Source organism: Diceros bicornis, chromosome 18, assembly GCF_020826845.1.
Source record: "Diceros bicornis minor isolate mBicDic1 chromosome 18, mDicBic1.mat.cur, whole genome shotgun sequence".
In the NCBI taxonomy this organism is placed as follows: domain Eukaryota; kingdom Metazoa; phylum Chordata; class Mammalia; order Perissodactyla; family Rhinocerotidae; genus Diceros; species Diceros bicornis.
This window is the reverse complement of record NC_080757.1, coordinates 41,519,357-41,527,683: the sequence shown is the minus strand read 5'-3', so window position 1 is coordinate 41,527,683 and position 8,327 is coordinate 41,519,357. Positions and strand designations below refer to the sequence as shown.

Genomic DNA, 8,327 nt, shown 5'->3' with positions numbered 1-8,327 from the left:
ACGCACTCTAGTAATTACTCTATTTCCACGTCATGTTTCCGGGTGTGTGTGTCCCAACTCACGCAGAAACTGAAGTTCAAAGCAGGCAGGAGTCACCCATATTCTTTTTGCTGTCCCCAGAAACCCAGTTCAGGCGTTGGGCCCCCTGAGGATCTGGCGATACCTGGGGACTGTCTAACTGGCTGATTCCCACGTGGTAAGTGGCTCCCAACCTCGCCCCCACGTGGTGTTCAGTGCCGGGAGAAGGGAGAGCAGGCAGAAGAGAGCCGCATCAGGGGCATTTAAAGTGTCTTGACGTCACGCACTGCCAGGAACTCAGCTGAGTTTTCAGCAGGACATTCCGGTCATCTTCCCTCCCTCCCCCCGGGCTTCTGCGCCCAAAGCCTCTGCTCTTCCCTGTTGTTGCGGAGGGAGGAGCAGTAAGCCTTCGGAACAGCCAGCATAGGGGCGTTCCCAGCCTTGTCTTGGCTCCGCCCTTTCAACCAGAGGCTCTCCTCATTGGTCGGTGGGTGGGGCTTTGGGTGTCCCGCACACGCACTAGGGCCTCTGGGTGGCCGAGAAAACTGGCCGTCTCATGAATTATGCAGCAGCGGCTTGTCCCGGCCAGGCTGGGGCTGGGCGGGGATTGGCTGGAGGGGCTGTAATTCAGTGGTTTCCGGAGCCGCGGCGGCGTAGACCGGGAGGGGGAGCCTGGGGTTCCGACGTCGCCGCGGAGAGAGTGAGCCCGAACCGGATCCTTGACGAGCGCCCCAGCACGGCCCTCTCTCTCCGCGTCTGCTAGGAGAGGCCCCAAGGCCTGAGGGAGACCCGCGGCCTAACCCCGGCGCAAGCGCAGCCCCGGCCTGTCGGGCCTCAGCCCGTGAAACAGGTGAAGGAGGTGAAGGGTGGGGCCGCCCCCCGACGGCCCCCAGACCTGGGGACCCCGGGGATACCGGAGGGGCCGGAAGCCTCTCGGGTGTTTGGGGGAGCTGTGGATGGAAACTTCAGCGGAGCGGGGGATTACGAGGGGACACGGAGGGTCGCTCTGAAGGGACAACTCCCCGGGATGACAGGAGCGGGCCTCTGAAGGGACAGGGGGCACTGGAAGGAAGTTTCGTTCTTTGGAGAAAGGGGGGACGCCGAGGAAGAGGGAGAACGGGCTGGAGGGGGAGTACCTTGGGGCGAGGGCACCTGGGGTGGGGGTGGCAGGAGTGAGGGACAGCCCCCCGACTTCCTGCTCCCTGGGGCTCTGGGGACGTTCCGGCCACAGGAGCGACTGTCACGCCGCGGAGATCACCGGGAGGGGGGGTTGGAAAGAGCCTCCTCCTGTCCCCCGGCGGGCCTGGCGGCTCCCGGCTGAGCCACTTCCTCCGCCTTGCCCTGTTCCCGCTCCTTAGGAGCCAGCTCTGCCGCTCTGGAGGTGGGAATAGGTGTCTTCCCTTACAGCCTCACAGGCTGGTTGGTTGTGCGTAGGATTATTGCATAAGAATCGAGTTTCCTGTAGGGAAATTGACAGTCTCGTACTCTTTCTAAATTCCCTCCCGTCTTTTTCTAGGTTAAACCGTGCTTCCCTCCTACTCCTTCTGAAAAAACATAATAAAACCCCCATCAAGCCAGCTCTAGAGAGAAATAAACCTCTTTCCTCCTTGACATTGTTCTTTTATAAACACCTGGTACATTCAGCCAGAAGATAAATAATTGAGCCCTTGCGTTTACGGGATTGTGGTATTGCTTAATTGAATAGGACAGAATGAACCAATCGAGAGTGGGAGTTTTCTGTCTCAGAGCCAAGATCTTGGGTAAACGCAGAGGAGAGGGAAACAAAGACAGGCTGGCCTTGGCAAAGCCATGTGTGCAAACTTTACCTGTGTTTGGGGGTGTGGTTGGGCTTAAGTTAATAAAATTCCAACCGTCACCCAAGTTGCTTCTCCATGTGTAGTACACATACATCCCTCTGTGTTGTATCAAATGGGTGTATGGTGTTGACACACTTTTTCTTATTAAAAATGTATCTAACGTACCTGCTGGTTTTTATTGTGTGTGCATCTAAAGGGTATATTTATTCTGTGTATGGGATGTAACTTTGGGGCTGACTGTGCTGATAAAGCATTGATTTCAAGAAATCAGAACAGTAAATCATCTCAGTCTTTTATATGTGAATTTAGACTGTTATGACTTGATTCTGCCAATTTTCTATTTTATTTTATATTAAATGTGTGTGTTCCCTGAGTCAAAGGTTATTTCCTTATTACATGTGCCAGACTGGAGTAGTAGCAGAATTTTTGCTTACACATTTGTATAGTGGGATGGGAGGAAGAAGTCTGCAATACAAAAAAAAATTGTTGTAGATGTTGGAGGGCTGATCTTAGCTTCTATATTTGTTAGCACATCCCCCACAAAGAACCACTAGCAAATTCATGAATATTTTACTTTTATATGTAGTTCTTTTGGGAAGAATAACTATTTAGAACTATCCAGTTATGACTTGACCCACAAAAGGTAAATGGTTCATATAACGTCAACCCCGTTTTGGTAATAAGGAAATTGAGAACAAAGGAAAAAGACCCTTGCCCAAGGTAGCAGAGTGCCGTAGTGGTAGAACTCATCCCTTCTGTATCTTTTGTGTTCTTTGACTATCTATGCTTAAGTATTAGGTCTTGATTTAGAGTGAGTGTAGGCCCTGCTGGGAAAAGTGTTACTGAAATTCTAACATATACCTAGACAGTGAAATACTACCAATAGGTTGTAAGACTCCAAGGGTGATAGTTAATAAACAGGTAAAAAAAGAAGTACAAATCGGGTTTGCTTAGGTTATTTTTCTGTCTAACTGCTATGACTAACATGGGAAGTGACTAACTTTTTTTATTCTTATTGTTATTTTTTTAATGATTATTTTTTATTTTTTTTGTGGAGAGGATCAACCCTGAGCTAACATCCATGTCAGTCCTCCTCTTTTTGCTGAGGAAGACTGGCCCTGAGCTAACATCTGTGCCCATCTTCCTCCACTTTATGTGGGTTGCCGCCACAGCATGGCCTGACAAGCGGTGTGTTGGTGGGCGCTGGGGATCCGAACCCAGGCCGCCAACAGTGAAGTGCGCGCACTTAACTGCTATGCCACGGGGCTGGCCCCTGGAAGTGACTAACTTTTTAGTTGGCATAATTTACCATCAGAATTTAGCTATTTGCTAATGGAAAGAGATATTTATTTAGGCAAGCTTGTAGGTGAAGGATGGTCGTGACCTAAATGTCCCTTAAACCAAAGTGCCTTGTGGCTTGATCAGTGGTCATTTGTGTCTCCAGAAAGTTGCTGTCTTCTCCCTGCCTCTGAGTGTCTTGACATTCAGATGTGAAGTGGGGCAGAGGTAGGGACCATCACTCCAGCTGCTGAGTCCAGCACCTTTTTATCTTATGGCTTTTTCAGAGGTAGTGTACAAATTAACAAATATTTACTTTTTGCATCTTTGTGAAAGTTGCTATGAAGAATAAGATGCCTTAAAGGTTCACAGAACTTGCAGTCTACTGAGGCAACTTGATAAATGCTTTATCCATACAATGCAACATGTCCTCAGAGAGATGGTGAGACATTAGCCTGCACTGTCCAACAAAGTAGCTATTATATATTAAAAACATATAGCATAGATATAGAACGTTTCTGTTATCATAGAAAGTTCTCTTGGACAGTGCTGCACTAAGAGCTACAGGTCTTCAGAGGAAGGAGAGGTTATGAGGCCTGGAGTTGTCTAGGAAGTCTTCTTGCCTAAGGAGAGATTTGATCTGGGTCCCAAATAATGGTTAGAATTTGATAGGTATAAAGAATTTGGTGTGAGGAGGTATGGTGATATAGTACAAACAAATTCCTGGTAGATTAGGAAGGTAAGTAGAGGAGGAATGTCTCCTTATAAGAGGCCTTGAATGCAAGACCAAGGAATTTCAGTTCTGTCCTTTGGTAGGGGAAGCTTTTTAAAGATTTTTGAGCCTGAGTACTTCTGTTTAATTATAGAATGCCTACTATGTGTCGGGCGTGTGCCTGGTGTTGGTTAGTTTGTACAAAATAAATCAGTACATATGGCCTGTGCCCTAGGGGAGCTGTCATTGAGGCTGACCCTATAAGCTGGGCCAGCACCCAAAGAGAGGTGTCTTGACTTATCGGATTTGCTACTTAGGGTGATAAAAGCATAGTGGCTTAAGTCCAGAAGTGTTTTTTGAGGACTTTTAATTGGCTACAAATGACCACTCACATTTTATGTCTCCCATACTTAAAAAATTTCACTATAACTTTTGGGTCATTCATAAAAACCCCCAAAACAGCACATGAGGGACATCCCCAAATCCTGAAGATCTCCTGGTGTGCTGGAGCAGCCTTGGTGAGATCCAGCAGGGTGACAACGCTGTGCTGTTGTTGGTTATGGTGAAAAGAATTAATATTCTGGTTACACATATGTTGCTAGAAACCTTGGCTTACTATGGTACACTGTAGTCAGGATGGGCAGCTGGTACTTTGGTGGTAAATTGTTTGACATGTCTCCAGTTTTTTAAAGAATAGCATATGGAAGAATGAATTTCTCTTATGGCCAGTTCTCATTTATCATGTTAGGATTACCATAACTCTCAGTTCAGATTGGCAAACATATTACATATTGAGAGCCGATTACTGTGCTAGGCAGGATACAAGGATAATGAAATCTGGTCCCTGTTTTCAGGGAACTGGAAGCATTGTTGTGGGGACCAGGGGGAGTGCTGCACCACTGTGGACTTAGGGCAAGGCACATGACAGGGTAGTGGTTCAAGGCTCAGGCTCTGGAGTCAGACGGATCTGGAGTTGGATCCTGGATCTGCCACTTTCTAGTCAGAATCTGAGCCTCAGTTTTCTTATCTGTAAAAGGAGAGGATTACAGTGCCTATCTCCTAGGGCTGTTGAAGATTCCGTGAGTTAATGCAGGTAAAATGCTTAGCAGAATGCCTGGCACACAGTAAAAGAACTCCATAAATCTAAGTTCTTATTAAGTGTCCAAGAAAAGAGATGAATTCTTTTCAGGAGTGAGAGAGAGACTTTATCGTAGAGGGGACACCTGATAGGGTCTTATAGAATGAATAGGAATTCTCCCAACAAAGTTGAGGAGTGAGCAGTTGCATTCAAGGTGGAGGGAACAGGAGTGTGCAGAGGCTTAATACAGCATAGAGTGTCCAGGGAGCTGTAAGGGGAAGTTCTTAGTTTAGGAGAACTAAACTGAGGAGAAAGGAAGCTGCCACAGCTCTTATCCCTTCTCTTCTGTTAATAATTGGGTTCAAATGTCATTAAAATAAGTTGTCCTGTTTACAAAAGTAATACATGCTATTATAAAAAGATTTGTAGAAATATAAACTATGTATATTTTATATATGTATCCTGTTAATAGTTTGGTGTATATTTCTCCAGATTTTTTTGCAGCTTTTTCTACTTACCACTTTATCATGGACATATTTATTGCAAATTCCTTTTAACAGCCAAGTAAAAGAATTATAAGGAAGGCAAATATGCCTCTAAAATAAAATAATGTTTGGATTATCTGGCTTTCCTTTCTGCTACCCCTGTCCATAAGAATAAATGATTTTCCTAATCACTGGACTTTTCCCTGACCTTTGACTTTTTAACTACATCAGACAAGAAACTTCTTTTTTTTTTTTTTAAGATTTTATTTATTTTTTTTCCCCCCCAAAGCCCCAGTAGATAGTTGTATGTCATAGCTGCACATCCTTCTGGTTGCTGTATGTGGGACGCGGCCTCAACGTGGCCCGAGAAGCGGTGCGTCAGTGCGCGCCCGGGATCCGAACCCGGGCCACCAGCAGCGGAGCACACGCACTCAACCGCTAAGCCACGGGGCTGGCCCAAGAAACTTCTATTTTGAGCTTTTCTAAGGTAGCTATTATTGCAGTGTCAAAATGCTTGGGCCATGTGTTTGAGAGTTGCATGGTCCTAAGTTGCTGTAGGAGTTAAAAGAATGGGCTATGAGGTCAGACTCCTTGGGCTTCAATCCCACATCCACCACCTCTTAGACCTTGGGTCAGTTGCTTTAACTTCTCTGGGTTTCAGTTTCTCTATCCATAAAGTGCGGATACCAAGTCTGATTGTAGGGGAGTTGTGAGGATTAAGCAAGATAATGTATATAAAGTACTTTGTACAGTGCTGGGCAGATAGCTAAAATTTGAGTGCTAATAATTCATATTATTAAAAACTGCAGTAGCTATCTAATTACAAAGTCAGGCATGTTATGATTCACAGTAGCCATTAATGACCCAAAGGAAAGAAGGAGTAATTGGGAGATTCTAACCTAATAGGAAAAAACTAAATGAATAGGGACCAGGGGGATTTACATTGTGGTGGAGGAGATGGAGGCTGTCACATGAAAGGAATAGGCAAGGCGAACCGTAAATTCCTGTTTGCACCAATGCCCTTGTGATAAGTCTGTTTGCATCTTTCAAAACCTAGGATTGTGGCCCATTTATTTTAAGTAATACTCAACACATTAAAAATTTATTACCACTTAGGAATTTGCACGGTCCCTTGGAGTTCTTCATGACACAAAAGTACAGATAATATTGAAGGTTTGAGGGGTAGAGGAGTCAGGCAAGGAAGCTGGGACAGCATGCAGTTTGGGGATGAGGCCACATCCGAAGTGGAGTGAATGATCCGTATGAGGCTAGGAGGCGATTTGTCCCTTCACATCCGTGTGTGTGCACATGCATGTGTGTGTGTGTTTTCATTGGAGGAGTAGAGCTGTATTTTCCTGTTCTGTCACTTTCCTTTGCAAACTAATCTCTATTCAAAATGGCCTTGTGGTAAGGAAGAACTACTCAGCTTCTCCGTGAAACAGGTTCTCTCACACCAGCACACCAGCTCTCCAGTTTGGAGAAGGCAGGAAAGAAAAGGCCTTCCAGTTGTTTCTTGGCCGTTTGTGGGGCAGGAGGAAGCCAGCAGAGCTTGAAAGAGAAAGTAAACCTTCTGGTAATAAATGGCTTCCCTATAGTGGAGGAGGAGTGCAAATTATTAGGGGGATGTTTGGGTAGTTTTTGTAGAAACCATTTCTGAAAACTGATTTAGATTAGCGAAGGTGAGCCCAGTTTAGGAAAACCCTGCCTTGTTTGGTGTTAACCACCTGTTTTCCCGCTTTGTTGATTGATTTTATTAGTTTGTGGTATCCTGACCTCTCATTCTTGTTATGAGAACTGGAGGATTTGAGTCTGAATTTGAACACCTGCTTAGGTGAAAGCTTCTTAAAATACATGCTTTTCGCATTTTTTCTAATGTTAATTTTACTTTGCTGTTTAGCAAACACTGTTTTTCTGATAGAATCTAAAAGCATTAGACTTTTCCTTTGTTCCCCCTTCTCCCCTCATCCACCCAAATGTAATCCTCAAAACCTCAGAACCCAGATGTTAGCTATGTAATTACCTCTCCTAGAAACCAAACAAAGTGCAATATTGCATGGTTAGCATTAAAATAGTTGGCCTTTGAATTTTTTTCTACTTGTGGTTTAGACACAATAAATATTTAATCTCGGACTGACTTTGCCTGACAAATCAGTTTTGTATATGGGCCTCTCTTTGTCTTTAGGGAAAGCACATTTATTGAAACATTAACCAAAATAAAACGTAATTAGGATGGTAACTGTCTTATGCATAGGGGCAGGTGGAATAATTGAAGCATTCTGAAGCCAAATATCGATGTTTATTCTTAATTCCATGTCTTATTGTCCCTTTCCATTAGAGTGCATAAATAAGAGTGGACTCTATGTGGGTAGAAGCACGTGAGACACTTAGGGTCCTAATTGTTATGTTGAAGAATCCTAGTTTCATGAAGCCGTGGAAGATTCCTGTTTTTCAAGTGTACCACTGTGGTGCCAGATGTTGATAGTGGGGGAGGTTGTACCTATTGGGGGGCCGGGGGGCTTACGGAAACTCTGTACTTTCCACTCAATTTTGCTTTGAACCTAAAACTGCTCTAAAAAGTAAAGTTTATTAATTTAAAAAAAAATCCTTTTTCTGCAGAAATATTCGAGATGTCCTGGGTCATAAGTGCCCCGTATACTGCTATGTGATTCCACAGACTTCTACCTCCAATAGAAGCTTTACAATGAGAGTACCATTCCTTTATACCCAGTGAGAATATTTTCCAAGTGGTGGAGAATGAGACTGGAGATGTGGGATAGAGAAGACCCATGCAGTCTCTGCTTCCCCTTTCCCTAGGAAAGATCTATGCTAGCCTTAACCACAGATTTACAGCAAGAATGTATCAGTTTTGTTTTCCAGTTCCAGACTCATTTTCTTTATTGTAAAAGCAATATTTTAGGAAAAAAAAAGTTTAATTAGTT

General features: G+C 44.5%; 1 protein-coding gene across 4 annotated transcripts in view; it reads left to right on the top strand.

Moving 5' to 3' along the window:
- The first annotated feature begins 658 nt into the window (after positions 1-658).
- Positions 659-8,327, top strand: part of STAT3 (signal transducer and activator of transcription 3) — a 61,786-nt gene continuing 54,117 nt past the window's right edge. For all 4 annotated transcript variants that reach the window (XM_058561016.1, XM_058561014.1, XM_058561015.1 and 1 more), the window contains exon 1: positions 659-868. The gene's annotated coding sequence lies outside the window, so the exon portion shown is untranslated. The remainder of the gene's footprint in view (positions 869-8,327) is intronic.